Genomic DNA, 17,537 nt, shown 5'->3' on the forward strand with positions numbered 1-17,537 from the left:
TGCAGGAAAGTGACAAGGCTAGAGGCATCAATTCCATGTTTTTTTTCAAAGCCAAATATGTACATGTGCAGAATTAAAGGGTTCAACTCTTGTAATTTAATACAGTATTGTAAGACTTTCCTGTATATCTTCTTCTTAACATTGGTGTTAATATCAAATACTTGGCAATGCTTGACATTTGAAATAAAATTTTCATATGGTTTATATGCAAAAAGTGTAACTTATTCTAACAGAATTGATCACAATGAGCTGATAGCAGGAGTGATGCAAAGTACCAATGGTGTAGGAAACATTCCAAAGCACAACCAATCCTGACCATTTTAGTTGTTATTGGTTTATGCTAAAGTGTGTTTCTTTCATGTATAGTAACGTTATACTTATGGGTCTGAAAATTGCATTGCTGACAGACCTACCCGATAAAGGGTAGGCCATTCAGGACTGAGATGAGAAGAAATTTCTTCACACAGAGGGTGGTGAATCTTTGGAATTCTCTACCCCAGAGGGCTGTGGAGCTCAGTCATTGGGTATATTCCAAACAGAAGTCGATAGATTTCTGACTAGTAAGGGCATCAAGGGATATGGCGATAGGGCTGGTGAATGGAATTGAGGCAGAAGATCAGCCATGATCTCACTAAATGGCAGAGGAGGCTCGAAGGGCTGAATGTCCTACTCCTGCTCCTATTTCTTATGTTCTTATGTCACACTGTAATGAGCTCGTGGAGCATAGAAACCTCCTGTGGAACAAAGAATAAAAGCTCGCTCGATCTTGATTTGCAGTATAATTTTGGGAATTTTGTCCGGGGCGGTGGGTTGTGGGTAGGGGGGTGGTGTCCGAGGTGGGCGGGAGGCCAGGTTTCCCGCAGGCACTGCTGATTTTACCGGCAGGGCCTAATTTGAATGTGAGGCCTTGGATTCCCGCCCGCAGCCAGCCAATTTGAGAGGCTGGCTGGCTGCGGGCAGGTAGGCCTCAGTTGCGACGGGTCGGTCCGGGGAGGGATCGCAGGAGGGGGGTCGGGGATCAGTGGGAGGGGGGTCGGCGATTGGGAGGAGGGAGAGTGGATCGGGGGGTGGCTGCAGGGTCGGCAGGGGATTGGCAGGCAAGCGGGGATTGTGGGGGGGAATTGGCGATCGGGGGGGTCGGCTAGGGATAGGTGGGTGGGGTTGGCTGGGGATCAGCAGGGGGGCTGGAGGATAGGGCCAGCCACCAGAGGATCGTGGCCCGCCCCATCATCATTGGTGAGGGGGTCGGAGGCCTGGGGAAGGTGATCGGAGGCCTCGTGATGGGGCCTCCGATCGTGGGGAGTGGGTATGGCAGGGACCCTGGATCCAGGAGGTAGGTACAAAGCCACTTACCTCCTGGATGCAGCAGTCGCCGCCTCTTTTTAACTGCTGGGTTTCACAAATTGTGTGAAAACCGTCCCCAGGCAGTTAAAAAAAAAAGGTGGGGAAAATAGTGGATTCCAGCTTCATTACAATATTTAAATTGACCGCCCCCTGGCAGCGGGTTGGCTGCCTGCCACTGTCCCGCCTCCGGGAAAACCAGAAGTGGGCGGGTTGGAGGTGGGATCAGGTCAGGATTCACATTTTTAACAATTTAACTGCCCCCACGCCCCAAACCCAGCTGCTTTTTGATGGGAAAGTTCCAGCCCATGTCCTTTACCTGCTGTTTTAGTAGTGATGCTGAACTATTTTAAATGAGCAAGCACTTCCTTTAGCATAGTGGACAAAAGGATCTTATCAGAATATGTTAATTGTTTGTGCACTATTATGGTACAGTGTAACTTTGAAGCTATGGTGTAGTATATTTGATTTGTTTGTCAAGGAATGGCTTTTGGAAGTCTTGTCATCTCAACTGGTTTGAGGGTGCAATAAATATGTTCTTTTTCCTATTTCCCGGTTACCTTTCTGTGCCAGTTCCCCTGTTAAGATTGCATGAAATTACTTTTCTAACACTGTTATTCTATTTGTTTTTAATCAGCGGTTTGTTTGCAAAAGTAAATTCCTCACCAGCATTCCATTTTGGATTCTCCGATATTATGATTGTTGATTTTTGTTAAGTATCTTGCTAAATGTCTTGTCTCTCTGAAAATATTTTTAATTTGCCTTAAATGCTCTTTGAATTACAATTACTATGAGCTTCAAGTGAAACCACAAATGGATTTGAAATAATGGCTCAGAAACTCGGGTTGGGGGCTTCCCGCGGGTGTAAGCCCCCGACCTGCACTTACCTTGCGCGCCAGCCATTGTGCTGTGGGCCCGCGTGGAATTCTGATCTTGGGCCTGTTCCAACTGCCGACGCGCAGTGCTTGCGTATCCCAGGGGCGCAGTTAGTTTGATGCGCCCCCTGGGATCACGTGGGCCATGGGGAGTCAATCGGAGCAGGGACTGCCCATTCATAAGCCAAAACTTATAAATACTACGTGCCCCAAAACATCATTAAATCTTCAAATACATTTTTTTTTTTAAATCACATTTTTTAAATAAACTATAAATTACATGAAATAACTATTCTAAACAATAATTAAAATTTAAATTTTTATTTTTTTTATTTTCCAACGGGGCTAAAAATAAACTTACCTTGCATTAAAGTATTTAAAAATAATAAACTTGTGGAAAAAATGTTTTAATTTTAATTAATTCACCACTAACCATGTAAAAAGCAGGCCTTACGCCTGCTTTTTAAATGTGTAATTTCTGCAGACTTACCCTCCCGGGAAAACCTGCAAAAAAAACCTAAGTTCGATGCGCATGCGCAGCCTCTCCTGCGCACGCGTTCGACCTCTTAACCCCTGCTTTCAGGGGAACGGAAGTGCTGGTTTCCCGCGCATGCGCAGTGCATGCAGGAAACCGGCACTTCCATTGGGCCTATGGGTGAGTACCCCGTGTGTACTCACCCATGGAGACCTGAATTTCTGGGCCAATGGCTGTACCATTTGCCCTGCACTGTGGCTGAAGAATGAATGTTTTCACCAATGAGTGCCTTGCTACCTCTGACAAGCAAAACGTACTACTTGTTGCCAATGTGTTAATGAAACTTAAAGGAGTAAGTCAAAGCTCATAGGAACTTTTGAAATTGTATTTAAATATGGTTGCAAGCATTTCAGATGTTGGAAGACCCCCTTCACAATGGAAAGTAATTATTTTCATATACCGATTATCTTGAGATAAGCAAAGACATGCAAGTTGCAAACAGACTGTAACCATATATATAATACACAATACAGAAGAAACATATTCATTTGTGCTCCCCTTCATAAACTTTAATTTCAACAGATTACTTTGCCTATCTACATCATTTTGCACCAGAACACAAATTGACATTCAACGGAGATACAGATAACATTTAATACCAACACCATGTTACATCAAACTTTAAAATGGGTAAAATTAATGAGTAAAATTGATCCAATGTTCACAGGGAAAGGAGCAATACATGATTTACCCCAGAGTAATTAGCATTTGAGTCCAAGATGTGCAAAAAATTTCCTTTTCAATTAGTGTTATTTTATTATTATAATCATTATTATTAGCACAGGTGTTAGGGTGTCAGTGCCGCACCTACATAGGAGAGGGAAAGAAAGATTTTGCATTTATAGAACAGCTTTCTCATCCTGAAGATGCCCTAAAGAGCTTCACATCTCTCCACAGATGTTGCCTGACCTGCTGAGTTTTTCCAGCATTCTCTGTTGTTATTTCACATAAATTATGTTTGAAGTGGTGTCGCTGATACTTTGTAGAGAAATGTAGCAATCAATTTGCACACAGCAACGTCCTACAAACAGCAATGAGATAAATGACCAGATAACCTGTTTTTTGGTGGTGCTGTTGGTTGAGGGATAAATGTTGGAAAAACTTCCCTGTTTCTATTCCATCTAAGCATAAATGGCATCAGTTCAACATTTCATCTGAAAGATAACAATTTAGCGTCACAGTGTCAGCCTACATTATGTACTCAAGGCCTGGAATGGGGCTGGAGCTCACAACATTCTGACTCAGAGGCAAGAGTGTTACCACTGAGCCAAGCTGAAGGTAGCTTGGACATCATGTACCATACTTGTTACCTTTTTTTCTCCTTAGATCAGTGTGTAAAATGTGCGAACATAAGATCTATAGCAAAGGAGGACGTGGCTTCTGTATCTTGTGAATTATCCTACAGGAATTCTTATCTATACACCAAACAAAGACATTCAATTTGTATAAAAAATTACTATACTAAGCTGATTGGATTTATAAACCACTTACATTTCATAGGATATGCCACTTTCTAATGCAGGAGTTCATATGATTAAGCTGCCAAGTACACCATGAAAATTGGCAGAGCAGATGTTAATAAGATGTTAATAAGTTGGTGTCACCGCCAACTGCTGTTAATGGCCGCCCGAAATGGCTGCAGTGCTAACTGACCTAAATTAGTGTGGGGGACATGGAGGTAGGTAGTGCAGCGCTAACCTTAGGTGCAACGCCATCCTGGTGGCATTGAACCAGGGATCCAGGACCAATTTGTAGTCCTGGTGCGGCGTTGCTTCTTCCCCGAGCATCTGTGTGCGAGGCTGTGAAGCTCGCAATGCATTGTGGGCAGTGAGGAGCTCTGAAATTTAAAGGGGCCATGCACATTGAAACAAGACAAAATAAAAAGCACTGATTCAATACATTTTCAGCCTTTTCTGTGTTCTTACAAATATTCAATATTTGAAAGAAGTTCCAAATGTGATTATTCAGCTCTTAAATCTGAATTACCTTCTTAAACTGAACAAATGGGAAAGCTGCCTCAGCACTAGCACAAATGGCTCAGCAAGCCAGGGAAGAGACACCCAGGGTCTCGCACGCAGCACTCCAGCTTTGTGCAGGGGGTCAACACTGCAAGACAGGCCCTCTACCCACAGGGGCCAGGAGGCCCTCCAGAAAGAACAATGTATATTACCAAGGCCGCCACTGCCAGCAGTGTCGCCCCACCATGTGGCTCCAGTGCCCAAAGAAGTTTCATGACCTCAGACCAGTAGTCAAGGTCAGTGAATGCATCTTCAAAAGCCGTCACCTACCAACTGCACCACTAGCCTCACACACTGCTCAATGCAGGACCACCAATCACTCACCTAACAACAATCTGCACCATTCCTAGCATCACCTCATCCCCTTGGAGGAGACAGTGCAGGCCATACTTGGCAGGGGCATGGCTGAGCCCTTGGCCAGCGGTAGGGTTGAAAGTTTACAAGATGCTGGTATCCTCGTACATTATTCCCCTCTGGCATTCACTTCTAGGTTTCCCGCCCTCCCGTCAGCACAACTCCACCCCTGTGTCTTCATCATTTTACACACCCAAGAAATGCAGCCTGCCCAGCCAGTGGGTCAACAAGAAGAGGTAACCTGCTCAGCCAGTGGGACCGCAGGCGGATGATTCCATCCCGGATATCCCGGCCCCGAAGGGGTTGTCTGGGATGCATCCTTCCGTCTGATTACTCCTCTTCTGTGTCTTCCTTTTCTGCATCTTCCTCTTCCCTCTGTGAGCATTTGCTGTAAATGTGAAATGACAGCATAAGATGTTGCAAATACTCAGTTGATCAGGCAGCATGTCGACCTGAGCCATGAACTCCACGGATGTAGTGTGACCTTGAAGGGATATTTACTAGTCCTAGCCCCTTTAGGGCTACCCCGGATCAGGCGTATTCCTCAGACGTTCAATTTCAACTAAAAGTTTGAGGTAGCTGAATCCTAAAGACACTTAATTGGGTCTAAAGGTCTGGACTATCTCTCCCTAAAGGAAAGGACCAACCTGAAAATGTTACCGTCCTCCAGATAGCACTTTTAATAAGTTTAGCTAGACTGTAATGTTCCGAATATTATGAGGGTCCGGAAAACTCCCCCAGAATTCTGCAACTCCTCACCAAAGAGTGTACAGAGATTGAGTTTGTGAGTTTGATACAGAAGTCATGTGAGACAATTCTAAAAATATATAGATTTATTAAAGAACCGACATGTAATTTACAGTTGGTGAGTCAATCGCAACATTAACAGTTCCAAAAACAGAAAGCTTACAATTCTATTATCAGAGAACCTTACTCTCAAATCTTAACTTCGCTACAGTTTTACAGTTCTTAAAGTTCTATTCAGGATATCCACCAAAATCAAATACCTTTGATCCCCGAGGTACAAAGAGTTGGAGACTTACAGAGCCACCTCTGAAGCCAAGAATTGCTTTGCCCATTTAAAGCGAGTCGACTATCCCATTTGAGAGTTCAATATTTATACCCTTTCCAGTGGTATTTCCTTTAAGGTTTTCCGCTGATGTAAGCTAATTATCTCTAGTCATTTTTCTGCTGACCTCTGCAACACTTACAGTCACCTCAGCTGGTAGCATTACAGAATTATGTCTCTTCTCTAGTTGTTCTAAGTTTACCATACAAAATAGTGTTACGGCAGATGCGTTTTTTACTTGATGTCATTTTTACGAAGGCAGATGTTTCTTACTTTTATGTGCTTCTTTACGAAGTGTAAATTAGAACACCTTATCCAGAGTGAACCATTGTCTCATTCCGAAAAGTTCAGCCTGCTGGAGCCTTTAACCTTCTGTTTCAATAAGTTTATTGATTCAGTGTCAACACTATCTTATCTCTATAGCCAGAATACTTTCACAGCTTTTCCATAGTTCGGTTTCTAGATTTCCCGACCCAGTTTGTCATGTTTTAATAAGGCCAGAATTCTTTCATCGAATGGTGTCTTTTTCTGAATGGGTTTTATGGCTTATTCCTTCACAAGCTGCTGAGTATTCACAGCATGTTCAGTCTTCTCAAAGGCATTCACTTACCATCCGAGCCCTTGCAAGCATCCAGCAGCACTCCCAAAACACTTAAAAAACTGTTCACATCTATTGCAGCAAGCCACCACTTCAATAAAATCAAAAAACCAAGGCCAAGCCCTTCCATTCAAACTTAGCTGATTGATGTGTGTGCCTCCTTAACAGCTGCAGATATCACCCCTGTCAGCCTTTGTAACCCTGCTTGCAGGCCAGGTTAACCTGGCGTGCTTAGGTCTCAGTGCTGAATTGAGCGCTAGGGTTGAAGTTCTCGTAGGTGACATTAAGTCGGCATTGCACGCTGACTGACGTCACCACGCTGTCATTTTGTTTTACAGGGCACTGCCGGTTACCGGCAGTGCAAAGGGGCCCATGAATATGGTGGCTGCTGCGGGGACCGCCTCCAGCTAGCGCAAGAGTGGCGGCTGCCATTTTTTCAAGAATCTCTGGCGCTAACAGGTGGCGGTAAGTATATGAATTTCTCGCCCACTGTCTTAAGTTTATTTCTGTAAGTTAGTTAATAGTTGAATCAATAGAGGCATGGCAGGGCACCTCAGTCCCATGGAATGCACATCCTGTGCCATGTGGGAACTCCAGGATGCTTCCCATGTCCTGGACAACCACGTGTGCAGGAGGTGTTGTCAGCTGCAGGAACTCGAGCTCTGGAGTTTCGGAGCTTGAGCAGCAGCTGGTGTCACTGCGGTGCATCCATTAGGCTGCGCGCTATGTGGATAGCACGTTTCAGGAGATGGTCATCCCAAAGCATAAGTGTGTGCTGGCAGAGAGGGAATGGGTGACCGTCAGATAGACAAGGAGGAACAGGCAGGTAGTGCAGGAGTCCACTGAGTGCATCTCATTCTCTATCCAGTATTCTGAATACTGGTGAGAGTGATGGTTCCTCTGGGGAGTACAGCCAGAGCCAAATCCATGGCACCACAGGTGGCTCAGCCATATGGGGGGGGGGGGTGGAGGAGGAAGATTGGGAAAGCAATAGTGGTAGGGATTTGATAGTTAGGGGAATGGATAGATATTTCTGTGGCCACAGATGTGGTTCCAGGATGGTAAGTTGCCACCCTGGTGCCAGGGTCAAGGATGTCACTGAGCGGTTGCAAACATTCTGAGGGTGAAGGGTGAACAGCCAAAGGCCGTGATCCATATTGGTGCCAATGACATAGGTAGAAAGAGGGATGAGGCCCTGCAGGCAGATTTTAGGGAGCTCAGAAAGAGATTAAAAAGCAGGACCTCAAAGTTAGTAATCTCTGGTGCCATGAGCTAGGGAATAGAGAATTAGGAGGATGGAGCAGATGAATGGAGAGATGGTGCAGGAGGGGGAGGGCTTTAGATACCCGAGACATTGGGATCGGTTCTGGGGGAAGTGGGACCTGTACAGGCCAGATGGGCTATACCTCAACAGAGCCAGAACCAAAATCCTTGTGGGGGTGGGGATGGGGGTGTTATGCATTGCTAATGCTGTTGGGGAGGATTTAAACTAATTTGGCAGGGGGATGGGCACCAGGATGTACCATTAGAAGGAAAAACAACATGCACAAAGGATGGGGAGAGACAGATAGCACTAGAGTAAGAAATAGTAAGGTATTAGGAGGGGGCAGACTAAGAGAGAATATAAGGTCAAAGATAGGTTTACAGTGCATGTGTGTAAACACATGAAGCGTGGTAAATAAGGTTGTTGAGCTGCAGGCACAAATAGCCACATGGAAATATGATGTGGCAATAACGGAGACTTGGCTCAAAAAAGGACAGGATTGAGTATTAAATACTCCTGGATATAAGGGCCCGTATTTTCCGATCGCAGGCCTCCTGCGGGCGGAGGCCTGCCATCTGGAAAAATCTACGCCCTTACCTGAGGGCTCCTGGGACGCACACACTTCCGATCCTGTGCCTCTCCAAACTCCAAGTGCGCAGGGCCCAAGTATACCAGGGGTGCATGTAGTTTGTAGTGTCCCTGGGATCACGTGGGCCATGGGGAGCCAATCATAGAAGGGAATCTCCCTTGATACCACTTGACAGGAAGACCTGTCAAATGTATGAATGGAGATCACCCAAAAAACATAGTAAAACTTTAAATAAATTTTTAAAAAATCACATTTTTAAAATGACTTGAAATTACAATAAATTAACTATTTTAAACAAAAATTTAAAGTTTTTTATGGGGCTAAAAATAAACTTACCTTTTTTAAAAGTATTTTTAAATGATAAATCAGTGAAAATTTCTTTTTTTTAAAATTTTTCAACTCTTATCCTGGTAAAAGCAGGCCTTACGCCTGCTTTTACCAGATGTGAGAATTGTAAGGGTTTTCTGCGGGCGGAGGGTCTCCAAAAAGTGGAACTATCCGCCTGCAGAGGCCCTTCTCCAGCGCAGCCGGAGGATCTGTAAAGAGCATTCTTGACAGATCGTAAATGTCGCTTTGCAGTGCATGCCTGGAACCGGCATTTCCGATGTCCCGACGGGTCGGTACACAGCGCATACCCACCCATAGGGATCGGAATATCCGGCCCAAGGTGTTGAGGAAAGATAGGGAAGGAACGAAAAGAGGTGGGGTGGTAGTATTGGTCAAGGAGAATGTTACAGTGCTGGAGAGAGAGGATGTCCTGGAAGGGTCAAGGACAGAATCTATTTGGTTAGAGTTAAGAAACAATAGACGTGCCATTACGCTACTCGGTGTATTCTATAGGCCGCCAACTAGTGGGAAGGATAAAGAGGAGCAAATTTGCAGGGAAATTACAGAGAGGTGCAAGAACTATAGAGTAGTGATAATGGTGGACTTCAGCTATCCTAATATAGACTGGGATGTTAATAGTGTAAAAGGCAGCGAGGAGGATGAATTTCTGAAGTGTGTTTAGAAGAACTTTCTTGATCAGTATGTTTCCGGCCCAATGAGGAAGGAGGTATTGCTGGATCTGGTTCTGGGGAATGAGGTGGGGCAAATGGAGCAAGTGTCAGTAGGGGAACATTTAGAGAACAGTGATCATAGTATCAGAAGGTTTAGATTAGCTATGGTAAAGGATGGAAGGAAGGACAGGGAGCAACCTAGAGTAAAAATACTTAATTGGAGGAAGGCCAATTTTAGTGGGTTGAGAACGGATCTAGCCCAGGTAATTTGGAATCAAAGATTGGCAGGCAAAGCTGTAATAGACCAGTCGGCTGCCGTTAAAGAGGAGATGGTTCGGGTACAGTTGAGGTACATTCCCATGAGGGGGAAAGGTAGGGCAACCAAAGCCAGAGCTCCCTGGATGACGAAAGAAATAGAGAGTAAGATGAAGCAGGTGTCAGGTTGAGAATACAAGTGAGAATCAGGCTGAATATAACAAGTTCAGAGGGGAAGTCAAAAGAAAATAAGAGGGGCAAAGAGAGAGTATAAGATTAGATTGGCAGCCAACATAAAAGGGAATTCAAAATTCTTCTATAGGCATATAAATAGTAAACGGGTAGTAAGAGGAGGGGTGGGACTGATTAGGGACCAAAAAGGAGACCTACACATGGAGGCAAGAAGAATGGCTGAAGTACTAAATGAATACTTTGCGTCTGTCTTCACCAAGGAAGAAGATGCTGCCAAAGTCATAGTGAAAGAGGAGGCAGTGGAGATACTGGATGGGATAAAAATTGATAAAGGGGAGCTACTAGAAAGGCTGCCTATACTTAAAGTTGATAAGTCACCAGGACCGGAGGGGATGCATCCTAGGATGCTGAGGGAAGTTAAGGTGGAAATCGCGGTGGTACTGGCCATAATCTTCCAATGCTCCTTAGATACAGGAGTCGTGCCAGAGGACTGGAGAATTGTGAATGTTACAACCTTGTTCAAAAAACAGTGTAAGGATAAACCCAGCAACTACAGGTCAGTCAGTTTAACCTCGGTAGTGGGGAAGCTTTTAGAAGCTATAATCAGAGACAAAATTAACAATCACTTGGACAAGTGTGGATTAATTAAGGAAAGCCAGCATGGATTTGTTAAAGGCAAATAGTGTTTAACTAACACGATTGAATTTTTTGATGAGGTAACAGAATGGGTGGATGAGGGCAATGCAGTTGATGTGGAGTATATGGACTTCAAAAAGGCATTTGATATAGTGCCACATAATAGGCTTGCCAGCAAAGTTGAAGCCCATGGAATAATAGGGACAGTGGCAGCATGGATACAAAATTGGCTAAGTGACAGGAAACAGAGAGTAGTGGTGAACGGTTGTTTTTCGGATTGAAGGAAGGTCTACAGTGCTGTTTCCCAGGAGTCGGTACTAGGGTGGCTGTTTTTCTTGATATATATTAATGACTTGGACTTAGGTGTACAGGGCACAATTTCAAAATTTGCAGATGACACAAAACTTGGAAGTATAGTGAACAGTGAGGAGGATAGTGATAGACTTCAAGAGGACTTAACCAGGCTGGTGTAATGGGCAGACACGTGGCAGATGAAATTTAATGCAGAAAAGTGCGAAGTGATACATTTTGGTAGGAAGAACAAGGAGAGGCAATATCAACTAAAGGGTACAATTCTAAAGTGGGTGCATGAACAGAGAGACCTGGGGGTGTATGTGCACAAATCGTTGAAGGTGGCAGATCAGGTTGAGAAAGCGGTTAAAAAAGCCTACAATATACTAGACTTCATAAATAGAGGTATAGGGCTGGATTTTGTGAATGGAGACGTACTGGAGGCAGGACTGCTGCTTGTCAGGTCTCAGTCCCGCCTCCATCATGTTCTGGCCAACCAGCATGATTTTCCCCTGATTGACTTTGTTAGGCCCGCCTTGCGGTCTCAGCAGGCCAATTAGGGGGAAGTCATTGACAGAGCACGTCAACGTCTGATGTGCCATCTGTCAAGACTTCTTGAAAGAAGAAATGTCAGCATTTGACAGCTCTGTGAAGCTATCAAACACTGACATTTTGTGTAGTTTGATGATACCTTATGTTCAGGACTCATCAAATCTTTCAGCTTTGTAGAAAGCAGATGACTGTTGGTTTGGAGGATCCAACAGCCAGTCTGTGAAATCTACAATGGAGATGTCGGGACTCCGGCTCCACAGCGGCTAAAGGCTGTAGGGAGAAACAAAGGTAAGTGAAAATTTTATAACACTTACCTTACATAATTACCACTCCACACTTGCACACATCACTCACCTCTACATCTTACTTTCAGGCCCCTCCGACCCCCCGCAGGCATCCTACTCAATTCCTCCAACCCAACGGGGTTCTCCGAGGTTGGGAAGCCTTCACCTGAAAAGGTAAAATGGGACTAATCCTTTTTTCTGCCTGTTAACTACCTATTAACAGGCAGTTAAAAGGATTTAATCTCTTTCCCGCCTCAAGGAAACGGAACTTGGGGCAGGACGGCTTCCCGCCTCCTGGCAAAAGGGCATGGAGGCTGGATGGGGGCAGCTTTGCCATCAGCCCCCACTTTCTGCAACTTTACCGGCAGTCCTGCCTCCATACCCGCCTCCTCGTGGCTGAGAAAATCCAGCGCATGGAGTACAAAAACAAGGAAGTTATAATGAACCTTTATAAAACACTGGTTCGGCCACAACTGGAGTATTGGCTGCGAATTTAATTGAGGAGGTGGGATGGGGGTGGTACAGCTAGTTTCCGGGTTCCGGTCCCGCCCTCAGCTGCATCCGCTCTGCAGATGTAATTTTACCTTGATTGGCCTTGTTAAGCCCACCCTGCGGGTTTACCTTCCAATTAACAGGAACCGGGTCTGATGACATCATTTGATGACACATCATCTGCCAGTTTCCTTAAAGGGACCATGTCCACTTGGAGTTTAACAGTTGTTCTGTCAGTGTTTAACAGCATTGAGGTGCTGCAAACACTGACAATCACTGCACAAAGGTGAACACTTGCACCCAGGCTCTCCAATGACTCACTCCATATGCTTATGGAGTGAGTCACAGCATGCAGGGAGGTTCTCTTCCCTTCCAAGGGCAGAAGAGACCCCCCCAGGATACCGACTTACCTTGCTCCTCCACCCAACCCTCTCTATCTACTTTATCAGTTCCACCTCTCACTAGCCACCCCTCACAATCACCTTCATTCTACTGCAAGCATACCAACTAACAACACACAAAGGTAGGCACTTGAGAGGTTTAGCCAATGTCCATGTGAAGTTTCTGGTAATGTGTTGTCATACAATGAAATCTATATTTTCAACACTGCCCCTTATTGGACAGATCTGTGCGCACCTTGAGAAGTGTCTTACTGAGTTCCAGTGATTGTTCAGACATAATTTCCCCCCCCCCCCCCCACCCGACCCCCTACCCCCTGCTAAAGTGATGAGTGTGCATGGAATGGCTTGGACACTAAAGGGATGCTTCACGGTGCTGGTGTGGGATGGTGTCAACCTGGCGCCATGTGGCTGCCAGGGTTTACAGCATCAAGTGAAGAAAATCTGGCCATGGTGATGCCATCGCTGGCCTCCTGGCCAGCAATTTTGTCAGGGGCTGATGCCCTGTGTCCAGTGCAGCATCAGGTGATGGCGGGGATGGTTGGTGATGAGGTTGGTGTTGGGGCTGATCGTGGAAGGATTCGGAGGACCAATGTCTGATTGTTTCATTGGCTCCGATTGGTGTCAGGTCAGTTCTGCGCTGACAAACGCGGCACCTGGGAGACTCACATGGAGGCGGGTTGACAGCAGGTTTCCTACCCGCTGTCAATCTTTGTGATTTTGACAGCAAACCCGCCGCCTCAGTGCTATTAAATTCGCAGCCTTAGTGTCCAATTCTGGGCACCACCCTTTTGGAAGGATGTGGCCTTAGAGAGGGTGCAGAAAAGATTTCTGAGAATGGTTCGAGGAATGAGGGACTTCAGTTACATGGATAGATGAGAGAAGCTGGGGTTGTCCTCCTTGGCGCAGAGAAGGTTAAGAGGAGATTTGATGGAGGTGTTCAAAATCATGACGGGCCTAGACACTGTAGACAGAAAGAAACTGTTCCCATTAGCGGAAGGGTCGAGAACCAGAGGACACAGATTTAAGGTGATTGGCAAAAGAACCAAAGGCGACATGAGGAAAAACTTTTTAACGTAGCGAGTGGTTAGGATCTGGAATGCACTGCCTGAAAGGATGGTGGAGGCAGACTCAATCGTGGCTTTCAAAAGGGAATTGGATAAGTACCTGAAGGAAAAAAATTTGCATGGCTACGGGGAAAGGGCGGGGGAGTGGGACTAACTGTAGTGCTCTTGCAGAGAGCCAGCACAGGCTCGATGGGCCAAATGGCCTCCTTCTGTGCTGTAACCATTCTATGATTCCATGACTCTAAGATTTATATCAATGTGCTTGTGTTGCAATACTTCAGCTGACAGGAACCTGGCAAATATATACATGACTCTAAGCCAGCGGCCTTTGCAAGTGACCTTGTGGCCATTTTTATGCCTGAATCTTCTTATAGTGGGGCCCAGGAGATTTGAGAATCACCCTGGTAAGTTTTGGCTTCCTATTATGGAATTATGCATATGATAAAGTGTAAACAAGTAAAAAAAAAAAAAAAAACTGAATGTACTTTTTTGGAACAAAGGAACAGGAGTAGGCCATTCAGCCCCACAAGCCCGTTCTGTCATTCAAATAGATCATGGCTGATTTGTAGCTTAATTCCATCTATCCAGATTGGTTCCCTAACCCTTAATACCCTTACCTAACAAAAATCTAGCAATTTCAGTTCTGAAATTTTCAACAGTTTTTTGGGGGAGATAGTTTGGGATTTCCTATACCCTTTGGCCTAGAAATTCAGTATAGCCACTTTTGGGGCGGTAAAGTCGGGCGGCCGCTAAAGTTTGCGCCCGGCGCAAAGTCGCGCCCCCTTCGCCGATATTCAGTCGCATCGCCCCAAGAGGTTGCTGCTGCGCTAAAACAGGCGATGCACGACTATCTTTAGGCGCTAAGCCGGCGGTGCTGAGCGATACCCCCGAGGCCGGGCGCAGTGCCGGTGCGGCGAGTTCTTGATTGACGGCAGACACTCTGGCGCCGGTCAGCTCTTAAAGGGGGAGGGTCGATTTATTTGCCTGCCACGCCCTGCACACTGCAGCCCTCAACCTAGGCCTGACCACTTCAGCTTCACCTGCACAATGCCCAGGGCTATGGAGAAGGCCAGGGAGAGAGCGCAGCGCTTCAGCAACGGTGACCTGAGGCTGCTGGTTGGCGGAGTGGAGCGCAGGCGCCATGTTCTGTTCCCAGAAGGTGGCAAGAGGCCGCTGCCCAGCGCCTACCGGAAAGCCTGGAGGGAGGTCTCCAACAGGGTGTCTTCCAACAGCGTGGTTGCCAGGACTCCTGTGCAATGCTGGAAGAAGTTCAACGACCTCACTCGGGTTGTCAGGGTGAGTACCCTTTCCAGTGTCCTCCTCATCCCTGCATGTGCACCTCACTTTATGGGCAAAGGGACCTGAAAGCCCTACTGGCCAGCCCTCATCCAGCAGCTATGGGACTGGCATGAAAATCACTTGCACATTCAGCACTTTACACACTGTACAAGCTCTTCGACCATGGAAGGCATTGCAGACAAGATCAGGGCTACACACTGTCAGGGCCAGTCGACCATGGGAGGCATTGCAGACAAGATCAGGGCTACACACTGTCAGGGCCAGTCGACCATGGTAGGCATTGCAGACAAGATCAGGGCTACACACTGTACAAGCTATTCGACCATGGGAGGCATTGCAGACAAGATCAGGGCTACACACTGTACAAGCTATTCGACCATGGGAGGCAGTGCAGACAAGATCAGGGCTTCACACTGTACTTAGAGGCCGCCCTTTCTCTTGCAGGCCAAGGTGGCGCACAACCGGCGCAACCGAACTGAGACCGGGGGAGGCCGTCCTGACCTCAAAGAGCTCTCCGACCTCGACCAGCGTGTGGAGCGCATTATGGTAGGCCGGCTGATTGGCCCCGTCACCAGTGGAGATGCCGACCCTGTTCTGGGCACCAATGGTAAGGGCATCACCTTTTGGACCTCTCTCGTTCCACTTGCGCATCAGATCAGCATCCTTTGCCACTGTCCGACAAATGCGGTGAATGGTACCACTCATGCCTCCCTCGCTGCTGCCCTGTCCTCACTCTAAAGCTACTCTTGTGCCTTCCTGCTTTCAGATGGTGAATCGCCAGGTGAGGAGGCGGGCCCTCAAGCTACCACTGTCAGCCCTTCGGAAGATGAGGAGGAGGAAGAGGAAGCCGGCCCATCAGTGCCACCCTCAGCCGCGCCAGCCCATGGCGATGTAGGGGACACGTCTTCCCTGGAGGGGAGCCGGGGGGAAGGGTCGGAGGAGAGTGAAGCTCCGGGGCCCAGTGGCCTGCAGCAACGCGGGAGGGGTGGGGAAGCTCGGCGGACTTCTCCCCAGAGGGTGAGTGCGGCCTCCAGTCCTGCGACAGTCAGCGCAGAGGAGGTGCGCCTCCTAGAGGAAATGGCCGTCCAGGCTGAGCGCAGGCACACTGAGCTCATGGCTGCAGTGGCAAGGATGCCTGACTCCATAGAGTCTCTGTCAAGGAGTGTGCAGCAATTCGGAGCAGCACAGGCCAGGAGTCTGCAACAATTCAGTGCAGCACAGGCCAGAAGTCTGGAACTATTCAGTGCAGCACAGGCCAGGAGTCTGCAGGACTTCGCGGCAGCACAGTCGGCTTCTAGCCAAGTGCTCAGTCGTGCCGTCCATTCACTGGCTGGTGTCATGCGGACACAGACCAGGGCCACACGGGCACTAACTGCTGCCACCCTCGCTGGATCAGCCAGGCATCGCCAGGGCACTCGCCGCGCAGCAGCAGCCCAGCAGTCTGTTCTTCAGCTGTTTGCTGCGCATGCTGCAGTGCTGGCCCGTGCGAGTGCCAATGTCTCAGGCGACCAGCGAGCACCTGCGATCTGCCAGGTTGGCACCATTCCTGCAGCCGACACTGCCACTCCGCCATTGCAACTGCCACGAACTGCTGGACAGACTGCCGCCGCCCAGCCAGAGTTGGAGCAGTCAGCAGCCGGACACTCCAAGGCCAGAGCTGGTGCAGGCCGACCCCCAAGGGCATCTGCTGTCTCGCCATCTGCCCCTCAGCAGCCTTCCCCCAGCCTTGCTGCAGCCACTGGGCTCCCATTGAGGAGGAGCAGCAGGGCGGGCAGGGGCCAGGCAAGGATGCACAAGGCATTGCCCTCGCAGGGCAAAAAGTAGAGGTATGCACAAATGCCTGGTGCTTGTTGTAAGGCCGGCACTGGTGCAGTTGTTTTTGTGTAAGGCCGAGACTGGTGTCTTTCTTTCTTTTTTTAAGGCCGAGACTGGTGTCTTTCTTTCTTTTTGTAAGGCCGAGACTGGTAGTTTTGTGTTTTTGGAAGGGGCTTCTCCACATGAGCATGTAATGTGGGAAGGGCAGAGGTTTTCAATAAATTATTGCTGTTAAATTGCAGTGTGCATGGTTTTTTGGTTAAGTCCTGGTTGCCCTGCTCAGCTGAGGGCTTGTGGAGCGGCTACATTCATCTGCTGACATTGGCACAAGCCAGTCCCTGAGAGGGGGCCTAGAACCGACGTTCAATAAGCCGGCGACGGGCGGCCCTTGCACTTTCTGCCTCCCTCCTGTGCTGGTCCTCCTCCTCCTCCTCCTCCCCCTCAGGTGGTCCTCCAATCTGTGGTGGCAGTGGCTGAGTCCTGCGGATAGCCAGGTTGTGCAGCATGCAGCAAACGACCACGAAATGGGAGACTCGCTCCGGCGAATACTGTAGGGCTCCACCGGAATGATCCAGACAGCGGAACCGTTGCTTCAGGACGCCGATTGTTTGTTTG

At 47.5% G+C, this 17,537-nt stretch overlaps 1 protein-coding gene across 3 annotated transcripts in view; it reads left to right on the top strand.

Moving 5' to 3' along the window:
* The window catches only part of gria2b (glutamate receptor, ionotropic, AMPA 2b), a 193,991-nt gene extending 193,789 nt beyond the window's left edge, over positions 1-202 (top strand). For all 3 annotated transcript variants that reach the window (XM_086010563.1, XM_086010571.1, XM_086010580.1), the window contains one exon: positions 1-202. This exon is cut by the window's left edge and continues 655 nt beyond it. The gene's annotated coding sequence lies outside the window, so the exon portion shown is untranslated.
* Positions 203-17,537: the final 17,335 nt, after the last annotated feature.

Source organism: Somniosus microcephalus, chromosome 2 (genome assembly GCF_052327205.1).
Source record: "Somniosus microcephalus isolate GS21.2 chromosome 2, FLI_Smic_1.0, whole genome shotgun sequence".
NCBI lineage: Eukaryota > Metazoa > Chordata > Chondrichthyes > Squaliformes > Somniosidae > Somniosus > Somniosus microcephalus.